Source organism: Eleutherodactylus coqui, chromosome 5 (assembly GCF_035609145.1).
Source record: "Eleutherodactylus coqui strain aEleCoq1 chromosome 5, aEleCoq1.hap1, whole genome shotgun sequence".
Lineage (NCBI taxonomy): Eukaryota > Metazoa > Chordata > Amphibia > Anura > Eleutherodactylidae > Eleutherodactylus > Eleutherodactylus coqui.
In genome coordinates this window covers 36,799,005-36,817,309 of record NC_089841.1, presented here as the reverse complement: position 1 = coordinate 36,817,309, position 18,305 = coordinate 36,799,005, and the positions used below count along the sequence as shown (strand labels likewise).

The 18,305-nt window shown below is 48.3% G+C and overlaps 1 protein-coding gene across 1 annotated transcript in view; it reads right to left on the bottom strand.

Annotated features, from left to right (window-relative positions):
- The window catches only part of LOC136628738 (zinc finger protein 268-like), a 451,149-nt gene that overhangs the window by 84,848 nt on the left and 347,996 nt on the right, over positions 1 to 18,305 (bottom strand). The window lies entirely within an intron of this gene.

Sequence of the window (18,305 nt, the reverse complement as noted above, 5' to 3'; positions counted from 1 at the left end):
CACGTGCTTCATTCGAAACATTCAATTCTCAGCTGGATGGCTTTTAATATTTCTTAAGTTTATTAAAGTTGTGTTTTTTTTTTTTGTTGTTTCCTTATTGAGTGCTGGAATTACTTCCCCACAATTAACAAGTTCTGTGTCCTTTGGCTACTATGCAACTGATGACTTTAAAGAATTCAAATGCAGTGAGTTAGCTACGGTGGGTGGACAAAAATATGGAAACATCATACGAAATGCATGTCTTAGATTACATGGGATTATGAATCAATTTTAATAAGACATGTAGAGACCAATTTTAAGTGGAGGTAATATAACACAGTTGCTGCTGGGTAGAAGTGAACATCTGCCCGATCAAAAAGGTTCCATTGATCAGGGGCTTGACCCACTCAGCTACTGTTACCAGCTGGCTCCCAAAACCACCCAGAGCAGGGCAAGAGGTGAAGTAAACAAAACTTTGTCAGGAAAGCTCTCAGCCAAGCAGGGGTCAATAGAGCAGCTTAGTGCTAATGGACACACACAGAAGGTGATGAAATTCCATTTTATTCAAATTTTTCAATAGGATGTTGGTCTTTCACCTGAATGACTGCATTGACCTTCATAGGCATGCTTTCCACCAAAATTCACATAGATGTGTGGAGGTATTTACCTACATTCCTCAAAGAGAGCTTCAGCTGGTGATGTAGGACATGTTGGGTGTGTATGGCTATTGCGTTCTAGTTCATCCCAAAGGTGCTCGACTGGATTGAGTTCTAGACTTTGAGCTGGCTAATGAAGTTTACAGATGTTCTGCTCCTCAAGCCTTAAAGCTGCATGCTCTATGACATGGTGCCTAGTCATGTTGGTGGAGACAAAGAGCTGTCACAGGGTAGGTTATACTATTTTGTTCAGAATATCTCTATTGCCATTGACGGTGGACTTCACTATAACTAATAGCTTTAGTCTTTCCAAGCAGCAATGCACACACATAACAGAACATCACTGTTGGGACAATGCAGTCACTTAGAAACTGCTATCCAGGCAACTATCATTCTCAGCTGCGGCCATCCAATTGGAAGATGGTGTACTGTAAGTCAGCTGTCCACAACACTTGCTTCCACTTATTTATAAAAGGATGCTCCAAGCTCCATTGCAGGCACCTCTATGCATTCACTACTGTAATATTGGGGCCGTTTTTGCAGCCGTTTGACCATGGTAACCCTTCACATGTGTTAAGGTTGTACGTCTGGGATCTGTGGTTCAACAGGTTTCCATGAGCACAGCTTCACAGGTAAGGGTTAATTGAGCTGGCTGGGTGTGGTATTCTCCGCCAGCCAATCCCCTCTTGTCTGCTGCATATAAAAACCAGCATCTCTTAGTAGTTGATGTTGGTCATTTTAGTGCTTTACTCTGTGTTAATCCCACTAAGAGCTGGTGTTATGCATGCTTGTCTGTAGTGTCTCCTTCCCTGAAGACAGTCTGGACACCTGCTGTCTCTCCCCTCCTTGTGTTCTGGCATGCGTGCATGGAGTAGTGTGTGGTACGGTGACCATGCAGGTGCAGGCGCCTGCAGGTTTCTCCCTATCCCTGGGCAGGTGCGGCCTCAAGATGTCTGATGTGTGTGTCAGGTGGGTGATGCCTGACACTGTTCCCTGTATCTCAGCATGGTGGCTGACTCTCTTTCCCCATGTAGTGAGGACACTTGGACTAGCTATAGTTTACCATCTTTATGCATGTGAGTTCTGGGCGGGGTTCCCGGTCTATGTTGTATGCACAACCTGGTACGTTGGTTTGAATAGCAACGTGTTTTGTATGTCTGTGCAAGTGGCCAGACATGAGGTGTAAACTGTTGTGTTCAGAGTGTGTGAACAGTGTTATGTCCTGTGTTTAGTGCATGTCTCCAAGTTCCTAATCAGAGATAGCCAGGTCCCAGATGAAGACAATGGGACTGTCTTTATTGGGACAATCACCCCGCTTTTAGGCAGGGGTTCCCCACTTACCCCAATTAGTAAGGCACAGGGGTTCTTCCATCTTTCCTGGAGAGGTGTAGTTTGTCAGTGCAAATGCTGTGCGAGTGTTTGCAGTTTTAAATGGGCACAATCTTGCATCCGTACTGCGGCTTCAATGTGTCGAGCGGACGTAATAACATGCACCTCCTTACAGCTGGTGATGATGCTAATGGATGTTCCAATGGTGTGAGACCTGCATTTTTTGGTGTAGGGGCCTTTTTCGGCATCTATTTTGAACTCTTCCATATTCAATTCAGCTCAGGTTTTTTAAATGGGAAGCGGGGCATACGATATGTCAATATTGCCCTATCTTTACTCATCTAGAATTAAAGGGGTTGTCCTGCGGCAGCAAGTGGGTCTATACACTTCTGTATGGCCATAATAATGCACTTTGTAATGTACATTGTGCATTAATTATGAGCCATACAGAAGTTATAAAAAGTTTTTCACTTACCTGCTCCGTTGCTAGCGTCCTCGTCTCCATGGTTACCGTCTAATTTTCGCCGTCTAATGGCCAAATTAGACGCGCTTGCGCAGTCCGGGTCTTCTTATCTTCTCAATGGGGCTCCGTGTAGCTCCGCCCCGTCACGTGCCGATTCCAGCCAATCAGGAGGCTGGAATCGGCAATGGACCGCACAGAAGAGCTGCGGTCCACGGAGGGAGAGGATCCCGGCGGCCATCTTCAACCGGTAAGTAAGAAGTCACCGGAGCGCGGGGATTCAGGTAAGCGCTGTGCTGTTTTTTTTTTAAGTCCCTGCATCGGGGTTGTCTCGCGCCGAACGGGGGGGGGGGGGGGTTGAAGAAAAAAAAAACCCGTTTCGGTGCGGGACAACCCCTTTAAGAGAGGGCTCAGTTGGTAAATTGTGTCTAACATCCGTGGCTTTTTTTCAATGACAGATCACTTAAAGGGGTTGTCCCGCGGCAGCAAGTGGGTCTATACACTTCTGTATGGCCATATTAATGCACTTTGTAATGTACATTGTGCATTAATTATGAGCCATACAGAAGTTATAAAAAGTTTTTTACTTACCTGCTCCGTTGCTAGCGTCCTCGTTCCCATGGAGCCGACTAATTTTCGCCCTCCGATGGCCAAATTAGCCGCGCCTGCGCAGTCCGGGTCTTCTGCTCTCTTCAATGGAGCCGCTCGTGCAGAATGCCGGCTCCGTGTAGCTCCGCCCCGTCACGTGCCGATTCCAGCCAATCAGGAGGCTGGAATCGGCAATGGACCGCACAGAAGAGCTGCGGTCCACGGAGGAAGCAGACCCCGGCGGCCATCTTCAGCAGGTAAGTATGAAGACGCCGGACCGCCGGGATTCAGGTAAGCGCTGAGCGGTTTGTTTTTTTAACCCCTGCATCGGGGTTGTCTCGCGCCGAACGGGGGGGGGGGTTAAAAAAAAAAAAACCCGTTTCGGCGCGGGACAACCCCTTTAATGATGAGACTTCCAGATGTTACAGGATACCATATTTTTAACCGTGCTCAATGAGAACACTGACTTCCCACATTACTTTCAACAGGATGCTACAACTCTAAACTTTGCTGTGGCTGCACACAGATGGCTGAATGTGCAATTCCCTGGGCACTGCATTAGGTATACAGGTCCAGTAGAATGGCCGCCAACCTTAATGCCTTTGGATTTTTATCTGTGGGACCAATTAAAGTCCCTTGTGTATGTGGAAAAATATGCAATATGATTCACCTGAAAGGGCGAATCCTACAGCAGGGATGGGTGAGAACACCAATCGCTATTGTTAACTCCTTACATAACAGTCAATGTGCTGGAGGCTGCCGGCAGTTTTTCGGCTTTCTGTACTTCATGCCCACGCCGCATTTACTTCTGGTGCAGGAGGGTGCGTTGGAGTATTGTTGTGTCGGCAGGACACTGGCAAGTTTCATAATCTAGGTCCCAGCTTCAGGCCTACTATGCCAATCCCATGTGGGTGGCACTAGCAGTGATATACTGGGAGAAGGCTTCTTGCCTCTTTTTGTATCATAGCCCAGTGTGCACTGTGTGAGTACTAGCCTTCACCAGTCTCGGCCTGCTTCCTCTCTCAGGCCCACTCCTTCACTTCCTGCTCTCCAGGGCGCTGCATGCTGTGACTTGTGGGTCTACCCCAGATAATCACCAGGATGCATGGATCTGCTCACTCTCGGCTTCGGAACTACAGTTTCCTCTGCTCCACTACACAGATCAGGAAAGCTCTGCCTGGTGGCCAGCTACCTTGTTCGTTAACCTCTCTTGCAATTTTGCTTGCAGTTGTAATGCACCACAGTCCATTGCATCTGTTTTAGTGCCATGCCTGACACCAGAACGGAAAATTCGAGATGGGTCAGCCAGAAATACTTATATGTGTTCTTGCCGCAAAACAAAGTTTTCATGTGGGCCTCTAGAGCCGCTTTGTCCTAGTTGTATCACATCGCTGCAGGCGGCCATAGATCCCACTACTGGCTCACCCTCGTTCAGCCCTCTTGGATTGCCGAGCCGGAAAGGGCATGCTCCTTATCATTGGCGGTTTCAGATCTTACTCGGCATCCATGGTGATTCTGGATAGGTTGGAGCATATGTCCAGTGAACAAGGGAAAAAGTTTAGGTCTTCCCACTTAAGGCAGTCATGTAGCTCTCCCACATAATCCTCCTGTTCAGCGCCTCTTGTAGTGTGCTTAGAGCTTTACTCCAAACACAACAGTTACTCAGAGAGCAAATTATCTGAGTCTCCCTCTGATTGTGATCTGGACGAGGAGCAGGTTTCCAAACTCTCCTCAATGGTGGATAGCCTAATAGTCACCATAATAGACAGCCTGCAGGTATTGGATCAGACACAGACTACATCTGCAGTGGCTTTTTCTTTCAAATGTCCAAGACGTCTCCTGAAGTTTTTGCCTCCTCATGAAGACTTTGATGATGTGTTGACTAGGGAATGAAATTTTCCCGACAAGTGCTTTACTATGATGAAGCCCTTAGACCTTATGTATCCCTTTCCTGAGGAATTAGTGAGAGGATGTTCGGCTTCACCAGTATTGGATCCATTAGTGTCCCAGTTGACGAAACATACCGCTCTTTCTATGGTAGATGCTTCATCTTTACAAGATGTGATTGACAGGAAGATTGAATCCCTAGCCAAAACTACCCTTGAAGCAGTGGGTTTGGGTTTCAAGCCAGTCTTTGCCTCTACCTGGGACAGTACGTCCATTGCTGAATGGGCCAAGCAACCCACGCAAAGGTGTCCTTTCCAGTTCTTCACCTGAAGAGTTGGCGGATATGGCGCATCAGATAGCCCAGGCAGGGAGGTTTATCTGTGATGCTTTTCTGGATATGGTCAAGCACTTGGCTCACGCTTCGGCAGCTTCTGTAGCCACATGCTGCACTTTCTTGCTTAAATCCTGGGATGCAGATGCCACCTCTAAAAGGTCTCTGACAAACCCTCCCTTTGTTGGCACAAAGATTTTCAGCTCCAGACTGGGCAAGATCATCTCTGATGACACCGATAGAAAAAGTTCCCACCTACCACAGAACAGACTCAGGTGTGCGACAGCTACACAGAGGTAAAGATCTCAGTTTCATTCCTCTCGCCACCCCAGTCCCCGGACATCGGATAGTAAAAGAGCATTGTAACATCGAAAGCAAAGGCCCTCTTTTAAGCCCAAACCCTCCTGACACCCACAAACACAGCACTCAAAGTTGCCCTGTTACATTCATGTGGGCAACCGAGCACTGGGCCCACACAAACATGACCCAGGGCCCTATCTTCTACTAGGCTTAGTGACACAGACCTACCTGAGTGGAGACATCACCCCAATAAAGGGCAGCCCAGCGGTCTTTGGAACTAGGCCCTTACTGCTCCTAGGAACTCATGCACCCTTGATAGGACACAAAGACATGCCACCACCGACACTGGACACTGTAAGAAGACACACAATGCCATAATCACACCATACAGCAGTAAAATGCAAATGCTAGTAGCAGATGTTAATGCTATAAATGCCAGGTATTAGTTGACATTTTGATCAAAATATGGAAGCTAGTGGGCCACTTCACGGTTCTTTGCTATTCCGCTAGTCCCTACACTAACCAGGAGTCCAGGGACATAACCAACCAAACACAAACCTTTCTTGCAGCCACCACACATAGAACCTGCTCACACCACAAACAGAGACAGAATGAGAACAGAGAAAGCTGACAACACTCACACCTGGGAAGACAGCTTTTATGTGTACTGACCTGACTGTACCTGACACACAGTCAGCACAATCCCCAATACCTGAGCAGGAAAGCTGCAGATCATCAGTAGTACCACAGATTCCAGGAGACAGACGTAACATGTCCTGTATTCAATCCTCCGCATGACGGGCAGCCCTCACCCAGTTTGTCCAGGGTTGGGGCTCACTGACATCCCAGATGCATGGGTTTGGGGGGTCATTTCTTTGGGCTTTTTTAAAACTTCGTTTTATTAGCAGGTTACAAGACAAATATTACATACATTTCGGTATACATATGTTTCTCACATTTGTTCTTTGTCTTATATCAGAACTTTATCAATTCAACTTTTTTTTTTTTTTTATAAACAATAAACAGTTGAGGAAAAAAATACATTTAATATGCTTGGCTCGTTGCGTATTTATTTGCCTCCTCATTCCTTTTTACTATATTTATTCAGTTTATATGCTAGAGTGCGAGTTTATTCATAAGTCCCAGACTTTTTCAAATTTATCAGGACATCCTCTATGCGGATAGACCACCTTTTCATAGGGAATTCTTGTATTGACCAATCTCCTCCAATATGAGACATAGGGCGATCTCATTGCCATCCATCTCATAGCCACCGTTTTGCTTGCTAGGAACAGTGCCTCTTTAATAAATATCTTATCATGAAGAGTCCACACCTTCTCATTTAGTAATCCAAATAGTGCTACTTTTGGATCTAGAACCAGAGGGACTGGCAGAAGTGCAGATAAGAAAGTAAGGACTTCTTCCGAAAAATGTTCAATATGGGAGCATTCACAAAGCAAGTGCCAAAAATAGGCGTTTGACCGGTGACGTCTATGACAGGATGTTGTATTAATTCTGCCCATTGTGGGGGGCGTGGCATGGGCAGAGTGACCACGCTTCTATATGAGCTCCCAAGCCTGAGGGTGCCTTAAGCTTGCCATAGCAAGCATCCCACAGCTATTTTATCCTACCATGTACAGCAACAAAAAGACATCATTGAATGGCTGTGATTGGCTACCGAAGCACCAGCTTTCATTGGCTGACTCTGCCTGAGTTAGCCAATCAGGGCATTAGCTTTCTGGAGGCAGGGATTTCAAGCCCCACTTGCAGAAACCAATGCTCTGCCGGCGTGCACGGGGGAGAGACAGCCTACAGCAGCGCCGCAGGAGGTGAGTATTCTTTTTTTTTTGGACAACTGTATACCCAGCGTATAAGACGACCCCTGACTGCAGAGCAGATTTTTTAGTGTTAAAAGTTCGTCTTATACGCCGGAATATACGGTAGTTTATCTTGACCTTAGTAAAGCATTTGACAAAGTATCTCATACCGTACTTATTTAAAAAATAACCAAATTTGGGATTGACAAGGCAACTGTTAGGTGGATTTACAACTGGCTGAGTGATCGTACTCAAAGAGTGGTCATAAATGGCTGCACATCCAAGTGGAGAAAATTGATGGGAAACTGATTAAATTTGCTGACGACATAATGCTAAGAGGTATAGCCAACACTAGGGAAGAGAGAGAGGGCTCAAAAAGATTTAGAAAAGCTTGCACAGTGGGCAGCGACTAACAGAATGATATTTAAGAGAGATGAGCGAGCACCAAAATGCTCGGGTGCTCGTTACTCGGGACGAACTTTTCGCAATGCTCGAGGGTTCGTTTCGAGTAACGAACCCCATTGAAGTCAATGGGCGACCCGAGCATTTTTGTATTTGGCCGATGCTCGCTAAGGTTTCCTTGTGTGAAAATCTGGGCAATTCAAGAAAGTGATGGGAACGACACAGCAACGGATAGGGCAGGCGAGGGGCTACATGTTAGGCTGCATCTCAAGTTCCCAGGTCCCACTATTAAGCCACAATAGCGGCAAGAGTGGGCCCCCCCTCCCAACAACTTTTACTTCTGAAAAGCCCTCATTAGCAATGCATACCTTAGCTAAGCACCACAGTACCTCCAACAAAGCACAATCACTGCCTGCATGACACTCCGCTGCCACTTCTCCTGGGTTACATGCTGCCCAACCCCCCCCCCCCCCGCACGACCCAGTGTCCACAGCGCACACCAAAGTGTCCCTGCGCAGCCTTCAGCTGCCCTCATGCCACACCACCCTGTGTCTGCCATGAGGAGGAACCGCAGGAACACACTGCAGAGGGTTGGCACGGCTAGGCAGTGACCCTCTTTAAAAGGGGCGGGGCGATAGCCCACAATGCTGTACAGAAGCAAAGAGAAATATAATCCTGTGCCACCGCCATCAGGAGCTGCACACGTGGGCATAGCAATGGGGAACCTATATGCCACACACTATTCATTCTGTCAAGGTGTCTGCATGCCCCTGTCAGACCGCGTTTTTTTATAGATAGTCACAGGCAGGTACAACTCCGCAATGGGAATTCCGTGTGCACTCACAGCATGGGTGGCTCTCTGGAACCCACCGGCTGTACATAAATGTATCCCATTGCAGTGCCCACAGCTGAGGTTACGTCCGATTAAATGCAGGTGGGCTTCGGCCCACACTGCATGCCCCAGTCAGACTGGGGTTCTTTAGAAGTAGACACATGCAGTTACAACTCCCTGTGGACCCACAGCATGGGTGGCTCCCTGGAACCCACCGGCGGTACATAAATATATCCCATTGCAGTACCCAACACAGCTGATGTAACGTCAGCTTTAATGCAGGTGGGCAAAAAATTAATTGGATTACACTGTAGGTGAGGGCCCCAAAAAATTGGTGTACCAACAGTACTAATGTATGTCAGAAAAATTGCCCATGCCCAACCAAGAGGGCAGGTGAAACCCATTAATTGCTTTGGTTAATGTGGCTTAATTGGTAACTAGGCCTGGAGGCAGCCCAGTTAAAATAAACATTGGTTCAGGTGAAAGTTTCAACGCTTTAATGAGCATTGAAACGTATAAAAATTGTTTACAAAAATTATATGACTGAGCCTTCTGGGCCTAAGAAAAATTGCCCGTTCGACGTGATTACGTGAGGTTTCAGGAGGAGGAGGATAAATATTATACACAGATTGATGAAGCTAAAAGGTCCCCGTTTTTGATGGTGATAGAGAACGATGCTTCCATCCGCGGGTGCAGCCTACGTATTGCTTAGGTATCGCTGCTGTCCGCTGGTGGAGAAGAGAAGTCTGGGGAAATCCAGGCTTTGTTCATCTTGATGAGTGTTAGCCTGTCGGCACTGTCGGTTGACAGGTGGGTACGCTTATCCGTGATGATTCCCCCAGCCACACTAAACACACTCTCTGACAAGACGCTAGCCGCAGGACAAGCAAGCACCTCCAGGGCATACAGCGCGAGTTCAGGCCACGTGTCCAGCTTCGACACCCAGTAGTTGTAGGGGGCAGAGGCGTCACGGAGGACGGTCGTGCGATCGGCTACGTACTCCCTCACCATCCTTTTACAGTGCTCCCGCCGACTCAGCCTTGACTGGGGAGTGGTGACACAGTCTTGCTGGGGAGCCAGAAAGCTGTCAAAGGCCTTAGAGAGTGTTCCCCTGCCTGTGCTGTACATGCTGCCTGATCTCTGCGCCTCCCCTGCTACCTGGCCCTCGGAACTGCGCCTTCGGCCACTAGCGCTGTCGGATGGGAAGTTTACCATCAGTTTGTCCACCAGCGCCCTGTGGTATAGCATCACTCTCGAACCCCTTTCCTCTTCGGGTATGAGAGTGGAAAGGTTCTCCTTATACCGTGGGTCGAGCAGTGTGTACACCCAGTAATCCGTAGTGGCCAGAATGCGTGTAACGCAAGGGTCACGAGAAAGGCATCCTAACATGAAGTCAGCCATGTGTGCCAGGGTACCTGTACGCAACACATGGCTGTCCTCACTAGGAAGATCACTTTCAGGATCCTCCTCCTCCTCAGGCCATACACGCTGAAAGGATGACAGGCAAGCAGCATGGGTACCCTCAGCAGTGGGCCAAGCTGTCTCTTCCCCCTCCTCCTCATCCTCCTCATGCTCCTCCTCCTCCTCAACGCGCTGAGATATAGACAGGAGGGTGCTCTGACTATCCAGCGACATACTGTCTTCCCCCGCCTCTGTTTCCGAGCGCAAAGCGTCTGCCTTTATACTTTGCAGGGAACTTCTCAAGAGGCATAGCAGAGGAATGGTGACGCTAATGATTGCAGCATCGCCGCTCACCATCTGGGTAGACTCCTCAAAGTTTCCAAGGACCTGGCAGATGTCTGCCAACCAGGCCCACTCTTCTGTAAAGAATTGAGGAGGCTGACTCCCACTGCGCCGCCCATGTTGGAGTTGATATTCCACTATAGCTCTACGCTGCTCATAGAGCCTGGCCAACATGTGGAGCATAGAGTTCCACCGTGTGGGCACGTCGCACAGCAGTCGGTGCACTGGCAGATGAAACCGATGTTGCAGGGTGCGCAGGGTGGCAGCGTCCGTGTGGGACTTGCGGAAATGTGCGCAGAGCCGGCGCACCTTTCCGAGCAGGTCTGACAAGCGTGGGTAGCTTTTCAGAAAGCGCTGAACCACCAAATTAAAGACGTGGGCCAGGCATGGCACATGCGTGAGGCTGCCGAGCTGCAGAGCCGCCACCAGGTTACGGCCGTTGTTACACACGACCATGCCCGGTTGGAGGCTCAGCGGCGCAAGCCAGCGGTCGGTCTGCTCTGTCAGACCCTGCAGCAGTTCATGGGCCGTGTGCCTCTTATCTCCTAAGCTGAGTAGTTTCAGCACGGCCTGCTGACGCTTGCCCACCGCTGTGCTGCCACGCCGCGCGACACCGACTGCTGCCGACGTGCTGCTGCTGACACATCTTGATTGCGAGACAGAGGTTGCGGAGGAGGGGGAGGGTGGTTTAGTGGAGGAAGCATACACCACCGCAGATACCACCACCGAGCTGGGGCCCGCAATTCTGGGGGTGGGTAGGACGTGAGCGGTCCCAGGCTCTGACTCTGTCCCAGCCTCCACTAAATTCACCCAATGTGCCGTCAGGGAGATATAGTGGCCCTGCCCGCCTGTGCTTGTCCACGTGTCTGTTGTTAAGTGGACCTTGGCAGTAACCGCGTTGGTGAGGGCGCGTACAATGTTGCGGGAGATGTGGTCGTGCAGAGCTGGGACGGCACATCGGGAAAAGTAGTGGCGACTGGGAACTGAGTAGCGCGGGGCCGCCGCCGCCATCATACTTTTGAAAGCCTCCGTTTCCAAAAGCCTATACGGCAGCATCTCCAGGCTGATAAATTTGGCTATGTGCACGTTTAACGCTTGAGCGTGCGGGTGCGTGGCAGCGTACTTGCGCTTGCGCTCCAACACTTGTGCTAGCGACGGCTGGACGGTGCGCTGACAGACATAGGTGGATGGGGCCGAGGACAGCGGAGGTGAGGGTGTGGGTGCAGGCCAGGAGACGGTAGTGCCTGTGCCCTGAGAGGGGGGTTGGATCTCAGTGGCAGGTTGGGGCACAGGGGGAGAGGCAGCGGTGCAAACCGGAGGCGGTGAACGGCCTTCGTCCCACCTTGTGGGGTGCTTGGCCATCATATGTCTGCGCATGCTGGTGGTGGTGAGGCTGGTGGTGGTGGCTCTCCGGCTGATCTTGGCGCGACACAGGTTGCACACCACTGTTCGTCGGTCGTCTGCACTCTCAGTGAAAAACTGCCAGACCCTTGAGCACCTCGGCCTCTGCAGGGTGGCATGGCGCGAGGGGACGCTTTGGGAAACAGTTGGTGGATTATTCGGTCTGGCCCTGCCTCTACCCCTGGACACCGCACTGCCTCTTGCAACCTGCCCTGCTGCTGCCCTTGCCTCCCCCTCTGAAGACCTGTCCTCAGTAGGCGTAGCAAACCAGGTGGGGTCAGTCACCTCATCGTCCTGCTGCTCTTCCTCCGAATCCTCTGTGCGCTCCTCCCTCGGACTTACTGCCCTTACTACTACCTCACTGATAGACAACTGTGTCTCATCGTCATCGTCCTCCTCACCCACTGAAAGGTCTTGAGACAGTTGCCGGAAGTCCCCAGCCTCATCCCTCAGACCCCGGGAACTTTCAAAAGGTTGGGCATCGGTCACGACAAACTCCTCCGGTGGGAGAGGATTCGGAACCCTTGCTGCCTATTCTGGGCAGGGGCCTGAGAACAGTTCCTGGGAGTCTGCCTGCTCCTCAGAATGTGTCATTGTAATGGAGTGAGGAGGCTGGGAGGAAGGAGGAGTAGCAGCCAGAGGATTCAGAGTTGCAGCAGTGGACGGCGCAGAACTCTGGGTGTTCGATAGATTGCTGGATGCACTTTCTGCCATCCACGACAGGACCTGCTCACACTGCTCATTTTCTAATAAATGTCTACCGCGTGGACCCATTAATTGTGAGATGAATGTGGGGACGCCAGAAACGTGCCTCTCTCCTAATCCCGCAGCAGTCGGCTGCGATACACCTGGATCAGGAGCTCGGCCTGTGCCCACACCCTGACTTGGGCCTCCGCGTCCTCGCCCGCGTCCACGTCCTCTAGGCCTACCCCTACTCCTCAGCATGGTGTATTACCAGTAGTGCAGAAACAGAACACTGTAATTCAATGTGCCGCTTATTGGCCTGTGGGTGGAGGCTGACTTCGCTTACGGAACGGACAGCAGAGCCAGGAAATAATTTTGCGCAAGCCTGCTGTAACACTTAGCTGGCTGCGTATGAATTAGGACAACTACCCCCAGCAGAGACCCAGTACACTTGTGGACAGGAATACAGCGGTGATGTAAGAGGCAACACAGAGGCAGAAAAGAATTTTGCGCAAGCCTGCTGTAACACTTAGCTGGCTGCGTATGAATTAGGACAACTACCCCCAGCAGAGACCCAGTACACTTGTGGACAGGAATACAGCGGTGATGTAAGAGGCAACACAGAGGCAGAAAAGAATTTTGCGCAAGCCTGCTGTAACACTTAGCTGGCTGCGTATGAATTAGGACAACTACCCCCAGCAGAGACCCAGTACACTGAGGACAGTCACAGGCAGCCCAAATAGATTTTTTTTCCCAAATGTTTTTGGAAAGGTCCACTGCCCATTTACACTAAATATGTCTTCTGTCCCTGCCTCACCACTACTGGCGCTGGACAATGTAAAATTACTGCAGGACGCAATGCTCTGCACGGCCGATATACAAAAAAAAAAAAAAGTGCAACACTGCAAAAAGCAGCCTCCACACTACTGCACACGGTTAGATGTGGCCCTAAGAAGGACCGTTGGGGTTCTTGAAGCCTAAAATAACTCCTAACGCTCTCCCTATAGCAGCTCCGGCACCAGCAGCACTTTCCCTGATCTCTGTCAGAATGCATCTGTGGTGAGCCGCGGGAGGGGCCGATTTATATACTCGGGTGACACCTGATCTCGCCAGCCACTCACTGCAGGGGGGTGGTATAGGGCTTGAACGTCGCAGGGGGAAGTTGTAATGCCTTCCCTGTCTTTCTATTGGCCGGAAAAGCGCGCTAACGTCTCAGAGATGAAAGTGAAAGTAACTCGAACATCGCGTGGTACTCGTCTCGAGTAACGAGCATCTCGAACACGCTAATACTCGAACGAGTATCAAGCTCAGACGAGTAAGTTCGCTCATCTCTAGTCAAATCCTCTTCTGCCCGAATATCTAACCTATAGTGTTTAATAAAAGTGTGCACATTCTTCCACAACGCTATCTTACATATTTGTTCTATGGAAGTGGAGGTCTGTTTTGTCCATGAAGTGAACATTGCCATAGTAGAGTGTGCTTTAAGGTCCTCTGGGACTGTTTTATCTAGTATTGCATAGGCTTCCGTGATGGCTAGGCAGATCCATGTAGCGATGGAGGTTTTGGCTGCATTCTTCCCCATATTATGGTCAATAAACTGGACCAACAGATTCCTGTCCAGTCTTCACTGACTTGTGGAACTGAAGTACTGTAGCATGGCTCTCTGGAAGTCGAGGCAGTTGAACTTCTGCTCTTGATTGTTTTTTGGGTTGTTACAAAAAGAGGGGATTAATATGTCTTGGGATCTATGGTAGGACGATGCTACCTTGGATATGAATGTGGGGTTCAGTTTAAAGATGATTTTACTTTTGGTGGAACTACAAAATGGTTTGTGGATTGATAGGGCCTGAAGCTTGCTTGCCCTCTGTGCCGAAGTGATGGCTACTAAAAATGTCATCTTTAGGGTCAAGGCTCTGATGGGAATAGAATTTACAGGCTCAAACAGAGGCAAGCTTATGGCTCTGAGAACCCAGTTCAAATTCCAAAAGGAAAAAAGGTTAAGGATTCTAAGTTTCGACTTATCTGCTGCCTTCAGGAGCCAAGCAATCAATCTGTTCTTGGATAATTTGGTATCGTAGAACAAGCTAAGTGCTGCTACCTGTCCCATGCTGGGAGAGAGGCCATGTCTAGGCCATCCTTCCTCACCATGATGCAAATTTCTTACATATCTTGAGGTAGGTCTTATTAGTTATTTCTTTTCTACTGGATAGAAGTGTTTGCATCACCTTCTCTGAGAAGCCCCTATTCATCAGCATGACCTTTTCAGTATCCATGCTAAGAGATGGAGGCTGGCTAAGTTCGGGTATGTCAAGTGACCCGGGTCCGAAGATCCAACGAGTCAGTAGGTGCACAAGCTCCTGCAAGCTCAGGCTTTTTATTAGGCCAAACCAGCTTCTTTTGGGCCAGAAGGGCGCCACTAATACTAGGGTGCATTTTTGTCTTAAACATTTTTGCAGTATCCTGGCAATTAGGGCAATTGGAAAGAAAGTGTAGGCTAACCCCTGGCCCCAGTTTAGCACTAGTGCATCTACTGCTACTGGTTGGTGCCTTGGGTTGAGGGAAAAGAACCTCTCCACTTTGTGGTTCTTTCTGGAAGCGAACAGATCTATTTTATGGTGTTCCCCATTTGCTTGTCAGGACCTTTGTAGGGAGGGATGTCTTGTTTCTCCCAGGTGTCGGATGTAGGCTACTGCTACTTTAGATATGTCTCCCGATCTCTGCAGGGCTTCCCAGACAGCATACAGTTCCCTGAAGCTCAATGATTGGCTGCTGATTTTAGTTTCCCTATCTGGGCCCCCCAGCCCTGGACACTGGCATCTGTCATGATTTGCACTATCACGGCTTGTAGCCAATGTACTCCCTTTTAACGGTTTACCGCAGATAGCCACTAACATGTTTTTCAACACATTCCCTATCATCATTTTTCTGTCTAAGATGGATTGTTTTTGTCACAGACTATGAGGATTGTTTCCTTGTGTGGGACTGGGTCCAGGCTACTGCTGGGATGCAAGAGGTTAGTTTCCCTGGGAGGGACATAGTTGATCGTATGGAACAGACCCCCTGCCTCACTAAATCCCTGATTTGAAATTGTAGGCAATGCAACTTGTTTGTCGGGAGGAAGGAGTGCTGTTTCACGGAATCCAGCATAATTCCTAGAAAGTATTTTCTATGGCTGGGGATGGTGTACGATTTCTCCCAGTTGATCACCCAGCCTACATGTTGCAAAAGCTGGATGGTTGTTTTTAGGTGGGCAATCAAGAATTCTCTGGTTTCAGCTACCACTAAGATGTTGTCCACATAAGGGATTATTAGGATTGACCTCTGCCTTAGATTGGCTGTCAGCTCCTACACGATCTTTGTGAAGATACGGGGAATGGGGGGGTGGGGGTGAGGATATCCCGAACGGTAGCCATGTAAGTTGGTAGTGGCGTACCTTCCCTCCCATGGGAGACACAAACCTCAGGAACCTCTGGGAAATGGAACGAATTGGCGCATGGAAGCAGTCATCTTTTAAATCTATTGATGCCATAATTGCCCCCTTTTTATCAATTTTACTATGGAGTTTATTGTCTCCATTTTGTACCTCCAGTATCTTATTCAGGTGTTTTGTGGCTTTAGATTTATAAGCATGCGGTTTTTGACACATGTTTTTTTGTGAGAAATAAACAGGAATAATGACCCGTATTCTGCTCGGCCAAGGGAACTGGAGTTACTATTCATAACTACAAAAATTCCTAGAAGGTGCAATTGGGATTTTGCACCTGAGGTTATCAGGAAGATCTGTTTGGGGTGAGAAAAAAAACTTTATCTGATATCCTTCTTTTAAAATTTTGGGGATCCAGGTGTTCTCGCAGAGTTGTGTTCCCCTCCCTCCGAAAAGGCCTGTAATCTCACCCCAAGTGGAATGGTGTCATGGTTTCGATTTATGAGGTTCCCCTGGATTGGGGTTAAAATCGGAAACTTCTTCCTCAATCTCCCTTTGGGTAGCTGCAGGTGCCCATCTTCCCCTTGCCTCTATACTCCTCGGTTTTCCTTTGCAGTCTTTCTTCTGGAAAACCCTTTTTACCTGTGGCTTTCTCCAGAACTGCATGTAAGTCCTGCCAGAACAAGAATTGACCGTAAAAGGGTAAGGAGCACAACTTATTTTTGCATACTTTTGCCATAAAACATTGTGGCTGGAGTTAGATAGAGCTGCCATGCGGGCAGACAGTCTGTTTCAGCAGAAGCGTCCACTCACTAGGAAGCTAGTTGCCATTTTTAGGACCGGTAATGAGTCTAAAATTTGCTCTGGTGGGGTTTTATTTTTTATGTGCATTACCAGCTGACTAAGCCAGACATTGAGCATTCTGGATACATAGGTGGCTGCCACACTAGGTCTGAGCAGGCTTGAGGCCACCTCCCATGTTTTCCTTAGGAGGCTCTCTGCTTTCCGGTCCATTGGATGCTTTAGCTGTGTGGCGTCCTCAAAAGATAGAGACATCCGCTTGGCTACTTTTGCCACCGAGGGTATGGCTTTCCAGTCAGTGCAATCTTCCTCTGAGAAGAGGAAGTGTCTTTTAATACCCTTGGAGATAAAAGACCCTGCTTTACCATCAACAGACTTAACACACCAACAACTGACTTGTTCTGGGTGGGCCCGTCAGGTATGTCTACTTTCACCAATCAACATCTGCGCCAGTTTGAACAGGCATCTGATATGCTGAGCTAAAAATAAAAGTAGAGGCATTCACTGATGATGTACTTTTGATGATTAGTAACACAAAGGATATATTGACACCGCTAGTATGACAAATAGAGAATATTGGCCGACTCTCAGGCTACGCTCTAAACATAAACAAAAGTGAAACATTTCTACTCAAAGGACCAACAAGGCTTCTGTGGATGACCTAAAACCCATTTCGATAGGAAAAAAACTCTATACAATATCTGGGAGTACACATCACTAGACACCCCTCCAGACTATTTTAAGCTATTGGAGAAATTTCTCACTATCATTTTTGGGAAGAGCTAACCTCTTAAAACGGTGGAGTTCCCTCATTTTTATACCTCCTTCACTTCCTACCCATACTCTTAAAACCAAAAGATGAAAAAAAAAAAAATTACTTATAGAAATTTCATATAGGGTGCAAAACTGCCACACATTGCTTTTAAAGTATTACAAAAACACAAATCTAATGGAGGAATCAATATACACCATATAAAGGACTATAACCTTGTGTCACAGGTCCACATCATCCAAGACTGGATATACTCCCAGTCAAACTACACAAATCTAACGTTAGAACAAAAGATGTCTGACCCGGCACAACTGTAGAACATCCTCCACCTCCCATATACAGAACTACCAGAAGCCATTAGAAATAACCCCATGATATTCACTGCATGGAAGGCATGTGGTAGACTGCATCGTGACAGGCACACATCTCATATATCCCCTTATCTGTCCCTCAAAGAAAAACAATTTTCAAAATAACAGTCCATACATGGAAATCGATTCAATAGACAAGTTATTGCACAAAAAGGAAAAATGTATCCTGTCTTACGAGGAGATGAGGCACAAATTCTCTGAGCTGCCAATACCAATCTTTTCTCATCTACAGGCTAGGCATTATGTCCAACAACGTTTACCAGAATTCTGAGACTTTGATTGGAATTCGATGGGAAACACCCTGATCTCTAAGCCAATGACTACACGGGGCTTGATCTCTAGATTGTACAGATCAATTCGCAATATGGAATAAGAGGCCGTTGATTCTGGAGTTAGAAAGTGGTCTATGGATGCTCCAGATTTGACCCCTGTGATGATTCGATGTCATCTACTCATAGGTATTTAACCTTGGCCAGATTCCTACAAATTACCCATAGATTCTACCTACCTTCTGTGAAGGGACACCAC